The sequence below is a fragment of the Strongylocentrotus purpuratus genome, unplaced genomic scaffold (assembly GCF_000002235.5).
Source record: "Strongylocentrotus purpuratus isolate Spur 01 unplaced genomic scaffold, Spur_5.0 spur5_scaffold_9, whole genome shotgun sequence".
NCBI classification, from domain to species: Eukaryota; Metazoa; Echinodermata; class Echinoidea; order Camarodonta; family Strongylocentrotidae; genus Strongylocentrotus; species Strongylocentrotus purpuratus.
In genome coordinates, this window is record NW_022145615.1 from 20091852 (window position 1) to 20119563 (window position 27712).

The 27712-nt window shown below is 37.2% G+C and overlaps 1 long non-coding RNA gene across 1 annotated transcript; it reads left to right on the forward strand.

Annotated features, from left to right (window-relative positions):
- LOC115920490 lies at window positions 1-23412 on the forward strand. Its single transcript, XR_004062376.1, has 3 exons — window positions 1-469; window positions 14177-14241; window positions 23200-23412. It is a non-coding gene; the product is annotated as an uncharacterized LOC115920490 (long non-coding RNA).
- Window positions 23413-27712: the final 4300 nt, after the last annotated feature.

Consider the following 27712-nt stretch of genomic DNA (forward strand, 5'->3'; position numbering starts at 1 on the left):
TTTAGTACATCATTGTCTAGACTGTTTCGGGTCGCATTGTAGCACATTGCTATACATCTCGAACAGTACATTCACCCGAAGTGGAAAACAACATTCCCCGAGCAGGGTTGTTTGAAAGTACATTTTGAAATAAAAGCATCGGTCGATATTGATTGCGAACTACCGATTACTATTTATGTTCTCAGATGGCCCATGCGAATTTAGCACACTGCAGAGCAACAACAACAACCACAATTATGTCCATTTTTTAATTATTGAAAAGAAAAGCCAGTCTGAAGATCGTGCAGATAAGCTACATCCCGGACTAAAAGAAGATAGAAACATACTCACTTAAAACGTGAGCGGATTTTCTGCATGTTGTGGCTAGGACGATGGCAAACGAAGCTATTTAAACAAACATCTAGTGTTGCGAGACGAAGGAGTATTCTCCTACAGAACACCATCGCTATAGATTGTTGAAAATTGTGAGGTGAGCTAAATATGTCCTGATTTCTTTTACTATATTTGTATTTCTAGTATTGTAATGGAATGATAATGCATCTTGCTCAAGTTAATCGGGACGGTTTTAATTATTACAACGGCATCTTTTGGCAATCGGAAAACTGGCAACTAACTTCAGCATGTTCATTACACGTCTGAAGAAGATGTCTGAACCATCTGAACTATCAACAGGTAAAGAATTTTAGGATGTGTCTCCTAGAGCTTATTTCTGACAATCAGGGGTGTCGATTTGTATCCGTGGTTGAGGGGGGGGGGGGGGTGATAGGTGCCAACATATTTTCGGCAATGATTGATTTATCACATATCAACATCGTGTTTTTGTTTGTTCCGAAAGAAAACGAAGGGCGTCGAAAGTTCGAGAGTCATAATGTCATTGATAATTATGTAATAATATCAATACTTATTGGCTATTGTCCTCTCATTTTCATTTGTTCATTTTATCACGATATAAGTCACTTCGGCTTCAAAGGCTGTGCCTTTTAGCTTATTACATTCCATAGCATACCACTTTCCAAATGGATCAATAAAATTAATCTGAGATCTGAAATCTGATCTGAAATAACATTACTGTCTTATTATTAATCTGATCTTTTCAAACTGTTACCATTCCAATTCTCTTTTGATTCTGCTTTCATACACACGAACATATCACAAATGTTGCATTGCCCTTCAAGACTTTTTACACCATTGACATTATGCTCCTTATACAATTGCTTCTCCGACGTCTATTTTAGAAGTAAAAAAAAAAAAACAGAGAGACAACGGCAGTTCCAGATTTTCACGATTTAAAAGACAGATTATAATCTACAAATCTAATCACGATTTTGAACGAATCTCTGCATCTTTATCACGCTCTCGAGACAATAATGATGGTATTTACCATCGAATTCTCCTTAAATAATTAAGATGGGGATGTTGCTTGTCTTACATCGCATGATTTCCTCTCAGGGGATCAAGAAGTGTTCTGAGGACGGCGGTTTTTCTTCCAAGATATAAAAGGAAAGTCGAAATGAACAGCGGATTAGAGCATACTCCTCTCACTTTACCGCACGTAGGAGGGTTTCTTTTGCTGTCCAGCCTCAGGCTATCATGTTTATCATTTGTCGACTTTTTAACTTGTCAATATACCTCATTCTGAGGATGGTATCCTTTTAAAGATATTGATTGCGTCTATTAGGTACAACTGAATAATTCATTTCTTTAGCAAATAGATAGACGTATAGGTTAAACGTACATTTCCTGATACTCGTTTGTTCCTTTCTGTGGATGACCACGTAAATGCTTAAATTTCTTGTTCTGTTTTTCTTTCCGATGAATATCTTTGAAATGTTAAGATGGCATCTGAAACTAAACTGTGCATGCGTGTGTGTCCTGCTGGGTAATCGTTTTTGTTTTCTCAAAAAATGTTCATGTCTTTATTCTTGTTTATATCTTATCAAGGACGGTCATGTTTGAACGAGAAACAGGTCTAAATTCTTCCGTTCTGTTTAATTGCCAATGTACTTTTTAAAAGGTTACTGTACATATCCGTATAATTTTGATAACATTTATTAAGGATAGTTTTCTATTCTTTTAAATGTCAGAATTGTATCTGAAATGACTGTAATTGTTTTCTGTAATAAATAGGCCTACTTAAAAAGTTTTTTTCTTAGTTTATGATAGCATTTAAAAGGGAAGAAGTCTTTCTTCTACACAAATCACACTTGGCATATACAAAATCATACCCATTAGTTCCTCATCGTTTACCATTTTTTGGTCAAAATTCTTGCTCACAAAGAGAAAACTTTACTGTCCTACGTGGGATGTACTAATACAATGCCATAATATCCAGTAAGTGATTAATACTGTGGTAGCTAAGCAAACAAAGTCTTATAATGATTTTATTTACTTGCACTATCTTGATTTAACTTGGTTTGATTTATTATATTTTGTCTTTGTAATCATAAACATGAGTTATATCGGCTCAATAATTAACTATTAACAATGTAATATTTTTGTATACTACACGAAACTAAAAGATTGAGAGAAAGAACAGTTAATTACTACTGACCTAAATGTAAACATTTTAATGGGGTATGGTCTTGCTTTTAAGTGTATTTATTTACCGCTAATGTCATGAGCCTTATATATTCCACGATAAAAATGACATTTTGACAAAAAGTTTCTCCGCCTTTTGCAGACGCTTTGAATTATCACTAGTAAAAACTCTATATTCAAACCATCAAATAAACCACTGTTGTTTAAACAAAAATACATAACTAATTCATGGGTGGGTAATTATTGCAGAAATACGACTTTCGAGTAAGATCATTTTGTTCATTTCTTTCATTTTTTTTGTAATTACAAATTGATTACTGCTCTCATGAATGATAAGAGTATTTTATTCTTTATAAGTGGCTTTATCATACAAGTAAAACATACAAAAATCAATTGATCAATCTGCAAATATTCATCAATTACTATGCACATATCACTGAGTCTGCCAGCGATTTATCTTTCGATTGTGAAATGATGTCTAGGGCTCAGCTAGTCAGCTAGTAATCAACCCCAAAGCAATCCCTATTTATTTCAATACCCAACACCGAATTAAGGCAGTAAAACCAAAGCCCTGTTTTGAACTGGATACGGAATCCAGAACCGAATATCAAGATAATTCGTTTATAAATGTACCTCCAGGTATTTTATCGTAAACTAATCAACGCGACCTAAATTGTATATATTTTTTATTCCCCGATGACTTTTTCTCTAGCGATATCTTTTGATTTTGCAAACGGTAGAAAGGTGATTGCGTATAGAGTTTGCGTATTATGGCACAATGCTTATGCGGTTTTGGATGTACCTTTAATATACCATGGACTTCTAAAATTCGTTCTCAACAAAACCATTCTAACAATAAATGATAATAATAATTATGATGATAATAATAATAATAATAATAAGTATACAAATAATCATAATAATAATGATAATAAAATTTTTGATAATAATAAAAGTAATAATAATAATAATAATAGAAATATAAATATTAACATGAATGGGATAGAGCGAGAGAGAGAGGAGGGAAGATATGTGAAAAGAGAGAGGAGTAAGAGAGAGAGAGAGAGAGAGAGAGAGGGTGAAGAAAAAGACGATTTTGATGTAAAGTCTCTTTCGGCTTCCTAAGAGCTTTGGAAATTATTCCAGCTGTACCCGTTATCAGCACGACCAGCGCAGAGTCAGACATGCTTCTACCAGATACCCATTTACCTCACCTGGATGCAGTGTGGCAGATGAAGATTAATATGTTTTTCAAAGGGCGTTAGTGCTTTAACAGGGATTCGAACCCCTTACCAATGTCATGGAAATACAAACTCGGTTAGAAAAACTTCATGGTTTGATTAATAAATTAGGCCTACTTATCATTTCATGAATCATTGGCATCTTTAACAACATGTATAGTCATCCACTGACCCTAATAACTCGACATTCCTGTGAATACCGTATTTATTCAGTATAATTGATACATATAATGACTATGTAACAAATAAATCATAATATTCATTGATATGAATAAGTTAAGCAGTATAATAACGTATTGATCATAATCACAATTAGTGTAAAAGGAAATTGAAAAACAAAGAAGATGATAAAGCTAATACATAGAGAGATCAATGTATCGACTTTTATGACATTTTATTCACGGTTCCTAACTTTCTATCTTTTTTTAAACATTTAGTCTAAATTTACCACTTATTTATCATTTTTGTAATAAAGGAATAACATTGTCGATGCGCAAACGAAGTATAATATATATACCAACAAAACTAAATCGTGTACAATCTGATTTGATTTGTTTGTATTGCTTACGCGAGATAATAAAACCAGACGTAGAAGAAAGACAAGATTTGGGAAGACAAGTTGAATATCCATCCAGGAAAGGTACATATTACGGAAAGTACAATAGTGCAATCATGAAGAGGTCGGAGGGGTTGGATGGGTTGGAGGAGGTCAAGAATTACAAAAAAAAGTGGATGACTTACAAATACTCAATTTTAAAGATGATACTTTGGTTTTTTTTCAACTACAAGGTTAGGCGAAATGGAAATACCTAGAAACGATGGGAGGGGGCCTTGGTCTAGTCAGTGAGGGGGGCACTGAGGGGCACGTTGCTCTTATTGTATTAAATACAAATGAACAAGTCCGGGAGGGGGTGGAAGGAGTGTCATCCTCTTTTGCTTTTGCCTCTTCCTATCATTTCCTTTTCTCCTTTTTTTTTGGGTGGGGGGGGGGGGCTATACCATGCCTGGATATTCAACATGTTTCTAGACATTTGTAGGTTTATCTTGTCTATACTCTCTGCGAAAGCCTTTATCTTAAGACGTGACTTGCTTGAGTTACAGTTTAAGTGCACCTTATGAAACATTGGCTTGTAAACAGTGGGGTCCACTTTCACATAATTGAAATGGTCATCCGACATCTTTTGCACTGCCTTTTAAAAATGTAATCGAACCCTAACCACAATATGCCCAAACAGAAGAATTTTTCGGTTCGGCTATTTTTTGTCGTTGGGTATCGAAGGACAATGGATCACGTTTAGAAAGAGTATAATAGAAAAAAAAAGGGGGAGCTAATAACAATTTTCGAGCTTGAAATGTAAAGTTATGATTTCTTCCTCGGGCGCAGAATCTGAACGACAAACTTAAAGTCACATAAATAATTTTATGAAGAAGAAATAATGATATGGTAAAAGGTAGAAATAGCAGCAGGATCATACAATCTTTAGCAAAAATAATACAATGAAGAGGAAAGAGTCAAGAAAGGAAGCGGGTTTAAAACCAAAACATGAGTATGAGAGGGAGATATATAAGAAGGGGCTTGGATTAAAAGCCCTTCCCTCACAATCATAATCGAAAATAATCGAAAGTAATTGAAAAGACACGTGCCGTGAATAAATATTCGTTGACATACTTTGCGCTATCCGCACGTGATCGATCGATATCTGTATCATGGTCAATATTTTGTCGGCTGCTAGATTATACTTTTCGTTAGAGTTAGGCAAATTGCATTTACATTGATCTCTCCTATGAACACCTAGGAAGGGCGTGTTGATTTGAAAAGGTATTATTGTTGTACTAACTTGGTATAGTAAGATGGATGGCAATATGCGAGCGAATATTTATGTCACATTCGTGCGAGTCGAACTCGAACTGGAACTAGAACTGATAAACTTGAAAGTTGAACTTGATTTTTTTCTGGATGAACATTAAATAAGTTACATCAGATTATGTTGTGAATGAAGAAAACGATCACAAACATGAAAGTTCTGATTACGTAATATGTCATTGTCTTATGTCCACACATTTTTAAAGACGATGGATTTTACAAATGAAATTGCCTGGGTTTTATGTCTGGAATATCTTTGTGATTGAGAACAATATTCTAGCAACAGAGGTGGATTATGATGAATGTATACAAAACATGTTTATTTCGTGCCCCTACAAAGCCTCTTTATTGAGACGTTTCAGTTCACGAGATGAGGAATGTTACTGTGAATTGTGCATTAACAACGGCAATTAACCTGCTGACTACTGCATTCTCTTATTTTCAAAGGCTCAATACAAGAGCCGACCGTTTCTCGTAGGCAATGGGTTCATTTGTCTGCCGAGAAATAGTCGTACCGACGGAGAACGAGAGGTTAAAAAATAGTTTGGTCGATGGTCGCATATGAAAAGTCAAGCGAACACATTGACAGTAACGCTCTGGATGAAATTGAAGAAACATAAACAAAGTAAAACTAAAAAAGGGATTAAATACATGTATAAGTAACTTGTAGAACCCTGATGAACTAAAATATGTGACAAAAGAGAGAGAGGGAGAGAGCATGGACCAACTAGGTCCATGGAAAGAGAGAGAGAGAGAGAGAGAGAGAGAGAGAGAGAGAGGGAGAGAGAGAGAGGGGGGAAGGCGAAGTGAAGAAAAAGAGAAAAGTGCATGTACTCCAATTACCTCCACTTCTAGCCTGTCAGTTATGAATACGTTCGTGTATTGATTTTGGATGATCCTATAAATCGCAGAAATCCTTTTTATGTTTTTACGACTTTCTATCGCGAGGACATTCCTATTTGTCTGATTAAGCTGGATATGACCGGAAGGTCATTATATCAACGGTCAGTTGTTTGCATCCTGGCCAGCGGAATGTCCGGATTCACTCTAATTTGTAAGAGGGGTCAAGGGGGAGTCCATCCGACTCCTCACTTGAACCAGACCGATGAAACCGAAGTGGTATTGATTTCAACTCAACAATCCTGCATAGTAACAAGACGTGGAGATCGAAGTTTAATTGCCTTTAAATGCGTGTTCGATGGAGGGCATATGAGTCATAAGTGTACTATCCTACTCGTCAGTTTTATTCCATCCATTCACGAGTAGCAGCGCTGTACTTTGTCCGTTTTATTGAGCTGGACATGTGCGTACTTTTATTGGCGTTAACCGCGCTCAAGTTTGAGTAATGCATCTGGCATTTGAGTTGTCAACAGATAGTCCTGGTCACATCTTGGCGATCTCATTTCACGAACCAGAACGATATGGCTCATATTTTGTAACATTCACTTCTCTCCTCTCAGTATTGTTTAACAATGTTTCCATTTTTTCAAAATCTGAGATGCATGGCCCTATACGTGTGATTTGGTGTAATATTGAAGCCCTAAACAATTGAGCTTCAAAATGATCATGAAATGCTTCAAAAAAGTAAAAAAATCTTTGAGTAACCGGTTAACCATACTCATTTCTCCAATACACTGGAGTGTTATAAAAGCTGTTAAACAAAATCTAACTCAATTGGAGCCAACAGTCCAGTGTTTCCAGGTGTACCGTATTCCTGCAAATATTTGAGTTACTGAATCTGGATTTCACGTCTTTTAAAATAAAAATGTTTTACTGTCTGATATACCTCGTTGATAATATTGATATTATAAATCATGATTTGATTTCATTTGTTCTTTCCTTTTCTATGATTTCTTAAACAAATTTGCTGATAATGTTTGAGTTGTATTACCTTTTAGTCGTCTACAGATGATAAATCACAACAGCATAATTGCTTGACAAGTCGTTCTCCCCATAAAGTGTACCCTCATTATGCCTAGGTCACATTTGCCGCCGCGGTCGTGACGTCAAAAATATTTACGGCCAGTAGCAATTATTGGGCTCGTCGCAGCATTCCCACGATCACATATAGCAGTCACATATGTTAGGGTAGCCGCATGGCGTATTTTGAATTTATGGAGACAGAAAATCTGCGGTTGGCGTATGGCCGTTGAAGTGATGACGCACGGTCGCCTTAGCGCGTCCCTGCGGCGGCCGTACAGTTTTTGACAAATACCAAGACGGACGCAAGGCCACCGTACGCCCGATGTATGGTCGCCGTGGAACCGCTCTACGGCATGGCTACGGTGTGCCTTATTGTCTAATTGCTACGCTGAACTTAGAAATGAAAAAGGTTATAACCCCGTGCTATAATCCCACGGTGACCCATGGGCCTACGGCCGCCGTATCCTAGCGGTAGAGAAAATGTGACCTAGCCATTAGCCCCTATTAAAACATTCTAACAGAATATTAAAGATAAGCTTTGAGTTCTAGTAATGATAGGAAATCACAGAATCCAACAAAACTTACACTGAATGTACAAGATTACAAATAAATGACATGTGCCAAACGATTTTGGTGGAAAATGCATAACGGCTAATTAATGAGCATAGAAAGATAAGGAAATCACGGTACATTGTAAGTAGGCCCGACACCATATTCCTAGAACAGGTCACTGTGTGCATATGCGAGTTGTGGTTTTTATTGAAGATGATATCCAGCAAGTTTTTGTGAGTTTGTTTTTATTTTATTGGTTCAAACAATCAATCTACTGCAGGATAAACAATCAAGAATGAATTATAGCCATGTTCTCTCGACAAACGATACCCATACCAGAGCTCAAGATTAGCTTGAACTTGTATAGTTCGAGTATAATTTTGTTTCATGATTTCATTGTTGTAACGCTCCTTCTTGAAAATAAAATCGCATTCTCAAATACACACATATAACATAACGAACTTAATATTTCTTTATTATTTCTATAATATGTAATTATGAATTGAAAATATTATCCTAACTATCCGTGGAAAAGTGCGAGAGACCGCCAGCATAAGCAATGCTTGACTAATGGCGGTCTCAAAAGAAAGAAAAAAGATAACTATTTCACATATGTATAACTTCTTACCATGCCAACACCTCTTTTATATATACAAAACCCATAACATGATACAAGGGAACAAAAAAGCTTTCTTGGTCGTACTCCATTATCAGGTCAGTTTGTATAATATGACAAACGCTCTCTTACATTCATATCATATCTACAATATTTATATACTGATACGCTGCAATGGAAGAACATTATCACGAACGACGTTTACACATCTCATTTGTGATGAGCTAGGCTTTATAAATGCTACATCTCGACGCGAGCACGATACTTCCAAATCCCATCTCAGGCGGATAAAGTGGTATTCCGGGGTCTTGATGGCAGTCTGATGTCCTAGATGATATTCTTCTTCTTTTATAAACATACGTGTCGTAGACCAATCAATCGGCAGACGGTATTAAAATGATCCGCGAGAGTTAAAATGTACATATTGCTGATACATAGCAAATCACTTTCTTCCTCAAAAGGACATTTTGAAAGGCTGCAGAAAATGGCGGGGAGCCTCCTGATTGTGTATTTGATTTTAGAATCCATTTTAGAACATTAAGACATTTCTTCGACATTGATGCATAATTTCGGTTAAGGATAGAGTAACATATAAACTGTGCGTCGTCGTATTTCGCTTTGTCCTTTCGATATTAGGAATACTTTTGTCGTCTACATCAGTACCACATATTTTTATACCGATCAACGTACTTCTATTTCATGAACTACAATTAACAGATTTGAAGATATGTCACTGATTTTCCCCTGTGTTTTCTGCAATGTAGGCTCCTATCAAACGATCCTCAAGTCTCATTTTGAAATTATTTGAAGACAAACATTAGCTACACGATTGTATTTAAAAACAAAAAAATGGGTATTTTGGTGTAACTTGGTTTTTGTCCGACAAACGTGAAGCGCGCCTTGGGGTTTATGGATAATAATTACCTGATAAATCACTACCTTAAATATAACTTTTTTTGACTGTCTCGTATTGCAAATGACAACTAAACCTTTCATGATTCTTGTTTTACATTTTGGCAGCAGATGGTCCAGCAAGTGCACCTAGATTTGTTTTACTTATGCGGGACTGCACTGCTTGTAGCTATACTTGCGCCCCTGTATATACAGCCAACAATGCCTAAGCGGTGCCCGTTGATCCCCCATGGTCCCCCTTTTCTTATGTTAATTGAGAGCTGATTTAACCATCTGCTAGTGACCACGCAGGGAGGTCTAATCCCTCCTGGCCAAGTGACTAGTGTAGATAGGCTTTAACCTGTCTATGAATCAACTTTGAATCTATTTTTAATTATTTGCCGACGATAGCACCTTTTCTTTTCTCTTTTACTTCATCTTCTTCTTCTTCTTTGTTTTTTGCTTTAACCATACACGTACTTGAGAGGATATCAGATTGCCTGAGGAGGCTAAAAGGCGCCGACCGTGAAGAACACAACACCAGCATGATATGGAAATTGAGAACATCCCGGATAAACAGACACTTTACACTGTACCGAATCAGCATGCGTGCGTCGCTAGGACTTTCGAACTGGTACTTGTGGAGAGATCTTTATTATGCAAAGCACACATCGGCAGCCTTTTGTAACTTTCAGAAGTTTGCAAAATGATACCGAGATATTATCCTCTATACACGACGTTAGCGATTGCCGGAGGGTGGTGATAAATAAATCACTCGTCCTATCCACACTTCTAATGCATTCCGCCTCTTTCTCATTATATGGGCACTAGCCGATTATCAACGCCTGCATCTTTGTATGAACAAGACCTAATTCTCCAAATTGCTTGGAAGAAAAACAATATGCTTTTATGGTTCCACCAGGTTTCTTGTAATATAATTTAATTATGTAAGAAATTATTTCATTACTAAGGTTGTTTTTCTTATAAATTTCTTTCTAAGCTCGACCGTGTTTTTATTTAGTTCTTTATTCATGTATGAAAGTGCATTGAGATCGGACATAAAAAGTCATAAATTCATTCCAGAGGGTTAATGGAGGCCGAATATTCGTTTACGAGAGACCGATTTAAATGGAGTCACGTATCAAAAAGGCCTATAGAGATAAATAGAGCAAGAGAATGAACATAGGGATAATTATTTGCCTTCATCATCCTCATGGAAGTTACCTTTATCTAAAATCTGGAGAAAAAAACAATGTAACAGTATCGAAACTCTTTAAACAGCCATCAATATCTATTATATCAACCTTTTCCCCAGGATGACAGTCGAACTTAAAAGAAAAAATCCAATCTTGATAGACAACTAATCTAAAAGAATACAGAAAAATAAAAAAAGAGGCTATTAAATCTCACCCCAAAAAATTAGAAAGTTATGGATTTTGTTAAAGTTATAGGAACATGGTCATTCAAATAGGCTGAATCGGTAATGTCACTGTGACGTAGTGCCTGATGTTTCAACACACAACAATGACTAAAATGTATGACTTTGGAGTCAAGAGAGTCTTTTCTCTTTAGAGACCTATCCTTTAAAGAGGATAATGCATTGTGATTAGTGCCCAAAGGAGAAGGTACTGAGGAGAAAAACAGAAATTAATATTTCTTTGTATACGACCAATGGGAGAGTTGTCCGTGACTTCGTTATTATCCATTGACCAAATTCCCAATTTCAGTTTCGCATACATTTTGTGATCTCATATTCAATAATTCATATCTCTCTAAATATTGGTCCGATCTTTGTATTTCAAAGGTTAGATTGCCCTTTAAACAAGACACACTCTCACTCTCTCTCTCTCTCCTGAAGCAAAGTGTGGTCAAGAGGTGACCTGCCTGGTGTAAGTCCTTCGTGTGTCTCTCCTGTAATTAATAAAAGGTGTGATGATATTTTAGGGTTCGGCGTTTGCATTTTCGGCATGAACAGCAAACATGACTTTCCTCTCATTAGATAGCCGACGAACAAACACATCCAGGTAAAAGAATAAACATAATTTATCATGTGAGAACAAACCCATCTGGGTAATGTTAAAAACGGAGAGGTAAATATGCTGTGTCTATATACGTAACAGAGAAACGTTATTTTTATAAGTGATTTATGTGCTTGGGTGCGTGTGTGTATGTGTGTGTTGTCATGAAAGGCAAAAGGTTAATTTGATTTGGACACGATTAATAAAGCCGAAGATATAATATTGAACTAGTGTTGCTGTAAAAGAACTCAGAGACCAAATGATGATCATGATCAGGCTCTTATTTTGATCAAATATTTTTGGCGCTCTGTTTATTCTTCACATTTGAGTGTCATAACTAGACCACCGGGGTCATCCCATTAGACCGACATCCCACGAGACCGACAAAACATAGAAATATGTAAGAGAAGATAAAAAAGAAGGTCAGCCTCATGGGCCGTTGGCCCAGTGAACCCTTAATCAAAGTTGTCTGAAAGCTCAAGAGACCTGCACTGTGGAGTTAGCGGGTTGTAGCCACACAATGACACATTTGAAGAAGATAGTACTCTCTGCGACTTGTGGAGGAACTCAGACGATGGGCCACATCTTGCAGTGGGGCGGAACGGGTTGCCCTTGTAAATGAGACGGCCATCGCAGCCATCGGGCGAGGGAAGAACTTAATTTAATTTAACTTAATTTAGGAACTTTATATTAATCTTGATCTAAGGAGACACAAACGAACGAACGAACACATTAGACAAAATAGGAACTTCTTTTCAAATAAGACGTTGGAGTGTAGTTCGCTGTACTCAATATCGATCTCTACTAGTATAATAAAGTGTTCGGCAGTGTGAAAAGTACAGCGCGAAAGTGATCCACGTCCATGCATACCATGTTTTCGTCCCCCCACCTCTCTCTCATCCCTCTCCCCTCTCCCCTCTCTCCTTCCTCTCCATTCTCCCCTCGCTCTGTCTCTGTCTCTGTCCCTCCTATCTGTCCTACCGTCTCCCTTTCACTTTGAGTAAAAATCTCTTCCATGCATATACTCTTTCTTTGTCTCATCCTTTCTTTCCTTTTTTCTTGTTTCTCACCTCCTTTCTCTCTAAGACACCATCTCCGTCACGCTCCACGTTACCCCTTGGGCGACAACATGTGACTATAATTATGTTTACTTTCAACAAATGTCAGATTCTATATTCCTCTAAGTCCTTAATGCGGTAACACTCTGTAAAGGATTGTAGAGAAATCATCACATTTGAAAGGGCATTTTACTTTCGGCATAACAACATCAGCTGTCCACATCTTACTACATCTTTGTGTTGTTAAAATAAAGGGATCCCCGATGACTTTCTTATATGACGTCAACACCGGCACAGTTCATTGTATCTGATCGATTACCGCAAGTTAATGCCTCAATTTTGGCAATATTCGACTTAAGTGTATCCATAGTCGAAATTTTATTGGCAATAACAATGTTGCTGACGAATCCCTAATGTTTTATTGGATAGAAGACATTGCCTGGAGGTAACGGCGTCTTTTTTTTCTCGATGGAGGACAATTTTCGGCCGCACGTAATGGGTGATAAGAAGAATCATTTCTCATATTGCAGTTACAGTCTCTCTCTCTCCATTTCTCTCTCTCTCTCTCTCTCTCCCTCTCTCACTCTCTCTCTCTCTCTTACTCTCTCTCTCTCTATCTCTTTCCTTAGCTCACCGGTCAATAGTACAGAACACATCATGCTCGAATCATTAAGCTTGATGTGAAGTTTAACTGTGTAATTTGGGCGACTATTGAGAATCAGTTGGACACACAGTTAAACACACACCCCACACTCGCGCGTACACACACGCTCGCGCACACATTCCCAGTGGCCGCCAAAACACAGTTTTCCATTTAACATGTAACGAGCTACAGGAAAAAAATCTTTTCATTGTTTCATGCAGATTGTTGTATGATGACTTCATACCACCCGGTATCTTTTATTAGAATGCATTTAACATCATCTTTTATATGAATGCATTTAACATCATCTTTTATATGAATGCATTTAACATCATCTTTTATATGAATGCATTTAACATCATCTTTTATATAAATGCATTTAACATCATCTTTTATATGAATGCATTTAAAATCATCTTTTATATGAATGCATTTAAAATCATCTTTTATATGAATGCATTTAAAATCATCTTTTATATGAATGCATTTTAACATCACAAACATCTCTATCAAACTATAACTGCACATCCCCACAAAAAATGGAATGTTGCCGCACTCCGCCCCACCCTTTCCAGAGCTTCAGACAGACAGTCAGTCTCACTAAGCACTGAATGAACATAATAATTATAACCACTTATCTATCAGGTTGAGACATTCTCCACATGGGTCCAAAATTAGATGCGTTCATTATTTCTGCACATGCCGGGACCTCCTTTCAAATTCCCTTCCTTCCTTTCAAATTCCCCCGAACAAATGTTATCTTTGTCTACTGTACTTATGTAATTGGTTCTTTAATATCTCTCAAATATTTCTCTCTTTCAAACCTCAACAGCACTTGGAATTCATTTTGAGCCCCATCTACTGCTGCATCGCACTTGATCTACAGATTCTTTAAAGGTAGGTCTATTCAAAATCTTTATGTGAAATTGTGTTCAGCGTAGCTGTCTTGAAGATGCGTCCAAGGGCAAAGGGCTGCTCCTATAACAAAAAACGCAGAAACGGCACAATTGAGGCCTTTTTAAAGATACTTCCTTGATAGAAATTCTGGCCGCGAAATATCTCTTGTTTTTCTCCAAATCTTCCAGAAGTCGTATTTTCGATGCTTAATTGATGTCTTTGCGTCCTGCCCCCTCCCCTAGCGAGCATGAGTAGGCAGGCAGATATCCAAGGAAACCTTAATCTCGGTAAAGAAAAATGTATGGGAAAAAGAAAATTGCCCCTCCTGACGATTCTGGATCCGCACCTGATGAGGCTGCGAAGACGAAAAGTCGACATTGAGCTATCCAACATGCAAACGATTATCTGTTTTGAGGAAAACATGTCTTGAATAAAAAGATACTTAGATCATATATCATTTTAATCAAATTTCTTTGCGTAAAGAACGGTCGATTAACGTCATTACCCTCCTAAATAGATGTAATGTCGTCGGAAAATAGGCTATTAGATTACGACAAAGTCTAAGCGCCCCTCCAGCTTATAATTAGAGACACATGGGAAAAGACATGAGAGACTGTGCTTGCTTGAAGACATCGTTTGCCTTTCGTCTAGGAAGTAGACATTTTAAAAACGAACACAATTCTGATATGATATCGTCAGTTGGATTCTAAAAGAGACCGCCTTGTTTGTTTTGTGAGACATGATAACTATCGATACAGACCGGCTTGTAGCAATAGCAGCAAAGAACAATTTTTGAAATATATGATGAATTAGGTGTCTCCTTTTTTCCTTCTTATTAGGCGTTGTAATGACTAACGTTTGGCTACTCTGTTTTTGTCCAGAAAACAATATTTTACCCGAAATTTCGAATGCAGGATATTTCATTTCATGATAGTGTTATAAAAGTTCTACCAGATGTTAGGATCGTCTTGTATATGAATAAAATAAATATGCTCATTTAAGTTATTTAGTATCTCCTCCGAGAAAAATAAATACATTAAATTTTCGCTACAATCTCGAAAGAGGACTTCATTTAATTTCTTAAAGGTAATATTTATGGGTTCCGCGAAATTGTAACGGTTTTTTTTGCAATTAAATATTTATTATTAAAACTAATGCGGGCAATAGATTAATCATTTACGTCAAGAAAAGAAAACAAGCCGACATTCTCTTTGTTTTCTTTACAATTTGGAATTAGTTTTTCCTTTTCGTTTCGTAGCAGTGATTTATAGCTTCGACAATATAATACGCTTATTTGGCGTAGGAACTACTTTTACGGTATTCTTTCTCCGAAATGTTTTCCAATGTATCGTTAACTTCCAAGAAAGAAGACGATATTTATAAGCAAAATGAATATGATGAGTCATTTGAAGAAAAACAATAACATATTTGATAAATGAATGATCGGAACGAGACCAGACAAGACTGATGACTTGGATTTAAAGAAGATATTCCCCTGTAATGTCCCACGATCTCCTCTATGTAAAAGCATCGACGTTGAATGTGCATGAGAAGGTATGCATTCAATATGGAAGTGCGGTAAAATGACAGTGGGAACAAAATCTATGAAGAACCATCTGCCCAAGCAACAATAAGCTAAAGAAGATTAAAATCAAGTTAGCTATACCTTATGTTCATATCTCCAGAAGTTAAAACGTTTGGGAATCTTGATCAATGTAGTATGATGGGGCCATCGACCCCCTTTGTCATTAGCCTCGAGAAGCATGACATTTGAATGAGATGTGGGAGCGTAGGAGGACAAATTTCAGGTAACACACTACGCCAAATCGATTAATGTCTGGTGTTCATGTAAGATGTGATAAATGAATGGTAATATAATTCCCGTATACCAAGAAAGATTGAGATGAAATGCACGCAGCAGCGTTAAAGGTATCGTCTACCATTCGTTTAGCTGGTTGAGACGCGGGCTTTCTGAACGTTAAGGCTAACCGGAGTTGGAACCCCAAAGGTGTAGGTTTCACATCTAGCTATTGACATTGGCAGAGTTTCTGTTATAGCTTTAGTTTGACCAAGTGACTCTTTTTTCTCCACCAGGAGTGTTTAGCTATTTTTATCTTTCGGATTCAGATTCAGACTGGTAGTTTGCTCCTGATTTTTTTTTTCTCTCGACTTGCCACTTTCGAATGTTTTCAACAAAATATGGCGCCAAATGAATGCTGTGAATCATCATCATTATCAACATCATCATCATATAAGCATCCTAAGCACCATCTAGGGTTTTCATTGTGCTGTAAAGTACATTTTTTCTTGTCATATTACTATCAGGAGAAGGATCATTTGGACTACATGTGGACCTTTATCTTCTACATTGATCACGATTAAGATCGTCCTCTAGATAGTCCATTGATACAGCGGATTTTCATCCAGAGGTTTGACACATACTATTACTTTGTTTGAGATTACCTTTTTATTTTCACAACAAAAAATACTGCAGTAATGATTCCTGAATCTCATGAACAGTATTGGAGAGTAAATTAAACATATAAAGCGTCTAAATACATTTTCTTTAACAAATCACAGCCGCTGGTATTGCAAGTTTGTGAAAGTTTGTACTCGTACTCGATCGCGCAGACGACGTATATATATGTTTTGCACACACAAAAAAGCGCCAGTGCAATTAGGCTCGTTCGCGAACTATCAATTAATCATTGCCTATATTAACTTGATATTAGTTTTATCTAACGGATTTCCACTTCTATCGCAGATTACCATAGTCGTAATTAGAATTGTTATAGATATCAAACTTGTTATTGTCGTAAGTCAGACGTTTGATGAAACGGGCCCCTGGCCTCATTTTCGTAATCGAATGAATGAATGAAAAGAGAATGGAGTCTGAATCAGGCTTGCGTGGTGAATTCAACTCTTTAAAGTGCCCAAAAATTGCGAAGATGTGGCTCCCAGGTAAGCCAATTCATCAAATTAATCGCATGGTGAAAGTAGAGCTTGTCGCAATAAACGACCTGCAGTATTAAGTAATGTCTTCCATCGCTTCGATCGCAGCATTGGTATTGGCTGTGAAGTTCTAAATCAATACGATTAGCAAAGTGGAATTTGCCGAGAAACAAGCTCGTCGCCCTTTTCCCGGAGCCCGGTCTTAAAAAATCCTTTTATTTTTTAAAGCGATATTAGCATAATCTAGCCCCGTTTCTAGCCTTGCCTTTTGACGTCAGAAATGTCCATGATCGTGTATAATAAGTTTGATAAGATGATGAAGCGGATCCTAATCGAATGATTGGTTGAGAGCGTGCACGTGACCAGGCATTTATTTTGCCTAACACTTCATTTTTTTTTATACTAATGACCGGTCATTTGTTAAATCATGTTATAAAACATTATTTTATAAAACTAATAAGAAATCATCTTATAAAACAAATAATACACATCATTCGGACATAATTTATCTCATTTTTGTATACCCCAGAATATTTTTAAATTCATTGGCCCATCATGTTTATTAAGTCTTTTTTGTAAGGTCCGCTTTCAAATTATGAATCTGACTTTGTGAAGCAATTGGTGCAAGGTGCATATCAAGGAATTGATCCTTTTAAGCACCCACCAACCACACGTTGCAACAAAACATGGTGAGAGAGAGAAAAAGAGAGAAAGAGAGAAAGAGAGAGAGAGAGAGAGAGAGAGGGGGGGGGGGAGAGAGGGGGGGGGGAGACAAAAAAGGGTGGGGGAGGGGAAGTAGATAGCGTAGGTGGCAACAGAATCGAAATGACACCGCTATTCCTCGGGCATTAGATTCATGGAAAATACTGACGTATGTATACTTGCAGCCTTAAATAGTGGTCATCTCCCCCTATGTATTCTCAAATGTCACATCTAGCATCAGCACCAAGAATTTGCATCTCACATGATCGTTAACTTCTTAAAACCTTTTAAGCAAGGATTTCTCTTGTGCGTTATCATGTATAAATGTGATAACAATGGAATGTGAGTGCATTTTAGTGAAGAAATAGCCCGCGATGCGAGTCATATTAGCTCGCATTTAGGTATCTTTTATATGTGATGTCAGCTGTACCTCTGCGTGTAAATTACAAAGAAAAAAGACTGCCTCTCGATGCGAGTCATGTTAGTTCACAATATATGTGTCATTCATTTGTGATGGTTAAAATCATGAACATAATGTTACCTGTACCGCTGAGTATAAATTACAAGGACAAAAAGGATGATTATGTGAAAATGATTGTGCAATCTCATCTTTAAATGAGATGAAAGCTGGCTTGACTGTATTTTACCGAGAAATACTACAGGGCACGAGGCAGGGTCTCCTTCAAAATCACCATTGTTATTTTACTTGCGCTCAATACCATCGTATTAGTTGTGCTAAGGCATATCAATTACAATGAAAATGTGATTAATTTCTGAGAATCACATATTTGTATCATATCGTGTTTTATATTAGAAGCTCTTCTGATGTTTAAACAGATCGTTGGTCACATACCGATGTATACCGCATCAATCAATGTTTCCTAACGTTTCTAAGTTCATTGTACTTTTTGAAAGATAGTGGCAGCCAAACACGATTTTGGTGTATTGCAGCCATACATGCCCTATGAAGGAAGTAACAAGTAACGTGGATAGTTTTTTACTCTGATTTAAATTATTGTGCATGGCGTATATGTTAACTTATAAACTGTACAATGCAAGTTAAAGTGACAAAATAACAATGAAAACTAGAAATTTAATTCGTCATGGGGACGAATTAGGTGGTCTGTCTTCAAGTCTTATGATGTATTATAATATTTACTATATTGAGAAAGGGAGAAGTTTAATATAGACATGTAAACAATGATGATGATGATGATGATGATGATCTTGATAGTAATGGGGATGACGATGATGATGATGATGATGATCATGATGATGTTGATGATTATCATCAACAGACCACGATGACATCAGACTGAAAAAAATGAGAGAACATTTAGATAGTATATAGTCTCAGCTACAACATACTCAAAAATCAACAAAAATCAAGCCGAAATAACGGCGATATTGCTCGCAAAAGACAAGAATGTAGAATCCAGATTTGAGAAAAAGTCATCTCCCATAAGGATTACACGCAAAAAGTAATGGATCTAGTGATAATAGGGTAATAATAAAGTAAATATGGTTGTTTATTACATTATTTGCGATTGTACGTGTTTTAATATTCAAAGGAGATGGTAGAGTGAAACGGTCAAAAAGAAAAAAAAGTGAAGAAAAAAAAATTGTTGGAGACGCCCGGACTCGAACCAGGGACCTCGAGGTCGGAAGTCAAGTGCGTTTCCGATATACCAAAACATTTCCCATAGAGATTACACGTAAACGGAAAATGGAATGCACAAATCCCACTTTGTAATTGAAATATGAGCATGATCCCGGCATCTGATCGAAAAATAAAGGGCACACTTGTGATAGCTTATCGTCTCAGCTACAACATACTCAAAGTTCAGCGTAAACAAAGCTAAAACGACGGAGATATTGCTCGCAAAAGACAGGATGTAGAATCCAGTTTTGAGAAAAAGTCATGTCCCATAGAGAATACACGCAAAATGTGAAAAATTGACATGCCTCCTTTAATCGCAAAAATACGCCATGATGCCTTTGTCAAAATGAAATATCGTGATGACTGCATTTGTAGAGAATTGTCTCAGCTAGATCATATCAAAATTTGAAAGAAAATTGATCAATATTGACAGAGATACAGTCTATTTTCCAGAAATCTGCTGACGTCATAATATGCAAATTGAAATTTTGAGTTGGGAGGCCATTATGATGACGTCATGAGTTAATTGAGGGTCAAATGAGACATGAAATCATATTTCCAATTCATACTCTATCAAAATATGGAAAAAAAATTGGGTTCAACTTGCATCCTAAAGCGCTACAATGGATTTTGTATAGGCATGTTTTTGCCCATGTATGCTATGTATTACGAGAGCTCGCACGCACGGACATTATCTTAAACGGACGCTCATTCCGTTATTACTGGTCAGTAAAAGGTGAACAAGGTATCAAAATGCTTGGAAAAATGTGTCAAACATGATGACAGAAAAAATTCAGCGATTCTATGTTGCAAAATATCAGCACGCGCGAAAACGCGCGCCCATCCGCGTGTGCGCGTTTTTTTGGCAAAATGCTTGAAATGGCCTGAAACGTATGCAAAATTAATTAGAGACGATTTGGAGCATTTTTATTTTTTGCGCGCGCGCTGACGCGCGGACGTACGCATCCGCGCGCGTTTTTTGACCTGAAATTGACCGGACGGATATTGACCTTAATCATGATGAATATGAATGAGAAATGCCTTTCCGTTATGAAGATATGATCATGAGTAAAAAGTACCAAAAAAAACACAAAATGGCGCCTGGATGACGTCATGAAAATTTGATGACCTTGAAAATGTTACTGTCACGTCTCATGACAATGGCCTATGACTGTGCCAAAATTGAAGGAAATTGATTGAACCGATCTTGAGTTATCCTGTGAACAAAAAAGTGTGAAGAAATAAATAAAAATAAATAATAATAATAATAAATAAATAAAGAAAGAAAGAAAATTCTGACGAAAACAATAGGTGATCTGTCGTTGACAGACCACCTAATAACAGCAATAAAGGACTTGGCCTTGGATAAGGAAACGGTTGATAAAATGATGCACTTCGTGTTCTCTACACAGGTGTTTTTTGCTACTGCGTAATATTCCAATATTAATTTATACAAAATGTCGGTGTTAGATGGAAAAACGAGAGAAATTGAAAGAGAACGAGGGGAGAGGTACGGTGTGAAAATGAGATATCCGGAAGGAGACGAGGCAATGGGGGCAGAGAGAGAAATGAATTAAAAGAAAGGGAGAGAATTAAAGAACAAACTGTAGAGAGAGAGAGAGAGAGAGGGGGAGGGAGGGAGGAAGAGAGAGAGAGAGAGGGAGAGAGAGAGAGTGAGAGGGTTGAACGCACACACGCACACACGCGCACACGCACAACACACGCACACCTCAATAATGACAGAGAAAGATAGAGCGGCGGAAAGAGATTATATCATAAAATATTCTGGAAACATCTGGACTAGCTGGAAAAACATAGCATCAGTTATAGATTGTTCTAGAAAAAAGGTAGAACACCCGTTCACTCAGCCGACTTTTATTGAATTTCCGCCTTTTAGAACAGTTAACGAGGCATTTCAATCTCCTTCTTTAGTACTCTAACGGTTGAAAATATTACTTTCCTGTATCCAGTGGCGGATCCAGGGGGGGGGGGGGGGGGCCCGGGGGGCCCGGGCCCCCACCCTTGAGAAAAAAATCATGTAAAATCACGTGATTTTTACCTTTTTTGGGGGTTGGGCCCCCCCCCCTGGCGCTCAAGGGGGGGGGGGGGGTGTAAATTGAATTTTTTTGAGGATCAAAAAAAAAAAATGTGCTCACTCACTACCCCCCCCCCCCCCCCCCCCCCCACTGAGCGAATTTTTGGCCGGCGCGTTTTTCAAATTTTCAGGAGCAAAAAAAAAAATTGCGCTCTGTACAATTGTGGCTCTGTACCCCCCCCCCCCCCCCCACTGAGCGACTTTTCGGCCGGCGCGATTTTCAAATTTTCGGGAGCAAAAAAAAAAAAAAGTTGGGCCCCCTCCCCTAAGAAATCCTGGATCCGCGCCTGCCTGTATCAATTCTGTCGGGGATATTACCGACCGATATATTATGTTCTGTCCCTTAAGACAGTCATCATCTCGCCATGTGGAGAGATTAATTTGGTATTGAACTTTAAAGCATAACATCTTCTACTGCCTGTAATCCCTCTCTCCTTCTCTTTCTATTCCTTTCACTCTCACATTTCAGTTTGCTTTTACGTTTTATAACGATTAAAAAAAATCTGACATTGAAATAAACGATGACAGCCTTTTATGACATATTGAAAATGTATTTGTAGGTATATTTGAGAATTATACAACATCATCATGAAAATATTTGTTTTGCCCCATTATCATTATCGTTATCATTATTATCATTATCATCATCATCATCATCATCACGATCATCATCACTACTACTTCTTTTACTACTACTTCTACTACTAAGTACTACTTCTACTACTCCTACATCTGCTCCTTCTACTACTACTACTACTACTACTACTACTACTTCTACTACTACTACTACTACTACTACTACTTCTACTACTAAGTACTACTTCTACTACTCCTACATCTGCTCCTTCTACTACTACTACTACTACTACTACTACTACTACTACTTCTACTACTACTACTACTACTACTACTACTTCTACTGCTACTACTACTCCTACTCCTACTACTCCAACTTCTGATACTACTACTACTGCTATTACTACTACTACTACTCCTGCTACTACTGCTACTACTAAATATACTACTAGTACTGCTGCTACTACTAATTCTAATCCCCTTCTATTACTAGTACTGCTACTCCCCCTCCTTCTTCGCCTCATCCCCTAACTACTACTACTACTACTTTTACTTCGTCTACTACTATCGTAGTTTTCATCATCTCCATTATCATTGCCATTTATGTTTTATGTTATCATTATCCGTATTATTTCATTTCGTAAAATGTCGACATGACAAGAGTTTACAAAGCAGAGGTAGAAATGGAAAGTTAATTACAATGATGGACCGCAAAGATGAAATATTCATGCCCCTCTACCCCAGTTATACCTACGAGACCCACCACGAGACTTCCGTAGATTGTACATAAATTACATTACACCCAAAACGGTCGGGATCCGTTGATTAGGTTTGCTGTAAAAGATGTCAGATGTGAAAATACCACTTTATTTTCGATTATCTGTCGGTTAAGAGACGGTTTCGCGGTGTAACTGGGGAATTAACGATAATTAGGAACGGATTTTTTTTTTGTGTACACATTTCATCCATGCAGAAATTTATTGGACAGATGTTTCATGAGAAGGATATCAAAAGATATGGAATTATGGTCTAATTCTATAGGTATGTACATCTGCCTTTTTTTAATGTTTAGTTTTACACTAGGTTGCAGAGTGGAAATTTCGTTCGAAATGTTATTATTCTTTTAAAATCAAAATATTAATGGTAATTCATCATTTTAATAGTCCAAATCAATAGTGAAAGTTAATCATCGGTATAACGTGGAAAATGAAGATTTGAAATTTAATCAAGTAAAGAATTCGTAGTGGACGGCGATGTAATCGCTGTGTGGTCTTACAGAGTTGGACATGGTATCACAAATAATTATAATTACGGACATATTTGACTGAATAGTGGTTGATATGTCGTAGGAGTACATTAGGATAATACCTTAATGGTAAGAAAAATACTTCTGTTTAAATAATTTACATTTTTATAGCGGTACACTTTATTTCACCACGCGCTTTAGAACAGTACACAGAAAGGAGGTTGGCGTTGGGGATTCGTGGGTTGTTTTGTTCCTAAAAACTGCATATAGATTATTGTTTATGAGGCTTGAGTGCGATTAGATATGGGGTGTTTGTTTACTCGATATTACACTGATTCCTGAATGGCTTGTTTAGAGATGAAGCGGAGATGATGATTTAGGAAGCAGACCGGCAATGGAGGATTTACTGTCCTTCCATATAAAACATTCATGACTCTTGCTCAAATCTGTCATCTCAGAAGACATAAAAATCCATAAAAATCATCCCTGATTTATTACTTTTACGGTGGTCCCTCTTAAAAACGCCAGGGCCATCTCAAGAGGATTTTTTTAGCAATAACGCTGTCGGTGAGATGCTTCTGAAGAGAGTATAAGAGACAAGGCAATCAAACAAAGAGATACTTCGATCCTTGATGGGGCACAGACGTTGTCAATGACCATCGGCGTATGGCAAGGAGTGTTTTCGGAGAGTCGCCCCTTTCGCAAAATGTTCCCCGTAGGAAAATGGGAAGGGAAATATGGATACAATTGTTTACATATCGGCACTAGCTTCGCCCTCCAAGATACGCCTCTGTCGATAGGACATAAGAACGGGTTTCAATTTTTCTCAACCTGACCGTTTGCCATCGTCGGGAGGAGATGGAATGAAGATTGGGAAGATATTTGTGTGTATCATGAATATCAAGTAGCGCTCGTGACTCCTTGTTTGAACGGTTAAAGGTCGATTGGAAGGTCAATGGTCAACATAAAGTAGTAAGTAGTGACCCACTCATAATCGACCATGAATTAAGTATATGTAATTAAACTCGATCTATGTGTTTCTTATGGGCAGACCGTGCATGCTCTTTCTAATTTTCTTTTTCAGCCTGTCAACCCTATACTATTTTTATAAATAGTATATCATTGTCTGCTTAAGAGGGAATAACTGGTCACCAAACTGACTTTTATGACAATATAAACTAGATAGGTAGATTATTGAGGTCTGAGAAAAATCGCAGCAAAAGAAAGTCATGATTTTTTTCAAGTAGCGGCCTTCTATTTTGTTTTGTATTAAATTTCCAAAAACCCAAAGTACTTTCATGTTTCTTCTTCGCTGTTCTACTTGGTTGTTGATTATTGTTTTTCCCCTGTTCCATTCAGGGGTGTGTTGAGCATCATAATATTTCCAATTATACAGGTTTTATTGTAGAGAAAACTGAAACTCACAAACTATGTTGTACATTTTAACCAAGGAAGAACTGCTCTCTTGTTTTTGATCGATCACAACGTCTTAACTTAAAAACTAATCAACACACATGCAAAGCTAAACCAATTGAAGCCTAAACTTGGAAGCTACAAACAAGAAGAAACAATGAAAGCGATATCGTATTCTTCTCCCAGATTTTCCTCAAGTTTTACTTATCTACTTCACGCTTTTTTCCAGCTGTAATCAAATTCAATTAGATACCAGGGTAGACGTTCCATTAAGCCCACGGCCGTGCTATTCATTACATCATTGTTTCTTCTTTGCTTCCAAGAAAGCTATATTTTTGTACAAAATCTATATCAAACATGTTTGTTTAAAGAGAAAATTACGGCAAGTTACAACACTTACGTCACTACAAGCGCGTAGCCAGGATTTAATTTTAGGGGGGGGGGGCGGTAGTGAGCACGAGAATCACTTACAGAGCGAGCGTAGCGCGCTCCCTAGAGGGGTGGGTGCAGGGAGGGGGAGGGGGAGGGAGTTTCCCTCTCCCTCAGTTTCAAGTTTTGACTTTTCATTAGATTACTAGAGAAAGAAGGCGATTCGTTGTACCGTTCTCGACTCTTAATCCTTGTCTACCTTCAGTTTCTATTGAAGTTTCATTAAATTATTAGAAGACGATTTGTTGTACTGTTCTCGACTCTTAATCATTGTCTGAATTCAGTCTGCCCCCCTCCCGCGCGAAGCGGGGAAGCTTTGACGTTTCATAAAATTATTCGAGAAAGAAGACGATTCGTTGTACCGTTCTCGACTCTTAATCCTCGTCTACATTCAGTTTCTATTGACGTTTCATTAAAATATTAGAAGACGATTTGTTGTAGCGTTCTCGACTCTTATACCTTTTTCTTTCTACGTCCTCTTCCTTTCTTCTTTCTCTCTTTTTTTTTTGGGGGGGGGGGGACCGGCCCCACCGCCCCCCTGGATACGCACCTGCGTCATTATTAACCTTGAAATAAAACCTAAGAATACAAAGCATGTCTACGACAGAGTAACTCTATCGTTATCAGTGTCATCATCTGTTTTAATGATCATAGACCAAAAAGAACACTAATCGAAAGAAAACAGGGTCATATGTCATATGAAGTAATCTTGATGTTATCGATTCCGAGTAAGTTATCATACCTGTTGATCTTCTTAAACTGGGGAAAAGAAAAAAACAAAGAAAATAAAGAAACGAAAACATTAAAGATAACAGGGTCATTGTGAAGTGATCTTGATATAATAATAATAATATGGATATTTATATAGCGCCGGTATCCGCCAGGCTCTGACGCTCATGGCGCTGTACATACATGTATTACTATCACAAAAATATAACTTCTTAACTAAAATAAAGTAAACTAAAACACAAATTATAACGCTACATTGACATGATTAGATAGCACTGTTTAGATATATTTATATATATAAATATAAGTTTTCTTGTTGAAGTAATTCTAATTTATCACAGTTGTTGATCTTTGTTGGCCGTGAGAAGAATACAATATCACACACAAAATAATCAGCCAGGAAGTGATGTTGATGCATTTACAGGTCATTTTTTTAATTGTTCAAGTAACTTATCAGTGTTGTTGATCTTTTTAGCCGGGAGAAAATACAACATGCATTAAAAAATAGTCATTATGACATGATCGTGATGTAACTATAAGTTACTGAGTCATAACTTGATCATCTCTTTAAATTAGTTTTAGTCGGAGAAAGTCAAGAAGAAGAACAAATATATTAAAGATAGCATCGTCACTATGAAATGATCTCGATGCAATAAAAGGTGTCTTAATGTTCAGGTCATTTATCATAATTGTTGATCTCTTTTGGCGGGAAAACCCCCAAATAAAACATCAAGGACAACATAGCCATCATGAAGCGATTTTTATAATTAACTATTTTCATGTATCAGGCATAAATGTTCATTTCTATTCTGCCCTATATCTCTATTTACTTATCTTCTTAGCGCATAGGGACTTTCTTTGTGTTAGTGATATGCGCTATACAAATAACGTTCATTATTATTGTTAATTATTATGTAATGTTAACTTTCCTTGTTCATGTAATTCATCATACTTGGTGATTTGCACAAATCGCTTTACCCTTCCAAATTACGGTATTAAAGCATGCAATATTTCTTTGTCAAAGGAACATCTGAAATCAATATTTGATAAGGCATAGTACCAAACACATACAGAGCTCAGTAATAGCTCTGTTTGCGCGAAGGTTGGGGATGGGTGTATGTGTCTGGAACCCCTTTAATTTGTTTATCCTCCTTCCTATCTTCAAAAAGGCATGGGCTTTCCGAATGTGGAATACATAACCACGATATTAAGAGGTACATATGTTTAAATACACGTTTAAACTCAGCCAGATATCTGCCATTAATCACCAGCGAGGACAAGGAGGAAAAAACAACAAAATGGACACCCATTTGATCATGCGCTGTAACCGCCAGACTATTCTTCAATCATTCATCATTCAACATATGTTTCTTATAAAGATCAGAATAGAACCATCTGAGAATCAAATGTGTATGGCGTTTAATAGAAAGAAGAGCTTACAAGAAAAGACATGGCATTGAAGATAATGACAAGTCATCTATCATCCTTCATAGAGAGAAATCATGTCCACACGTGACATCCATAATGATGACAGTACAATCCATCCATGATCAGGTATTATAGTTTGTGGGGTCGAGAACCCAGTTTGTAATATCAGCCTGAACATGGGAAGATGAAAATGATTTCGACTAAACAGTGAACTCCACCGAGTAAAAAGAGGATATTTTTC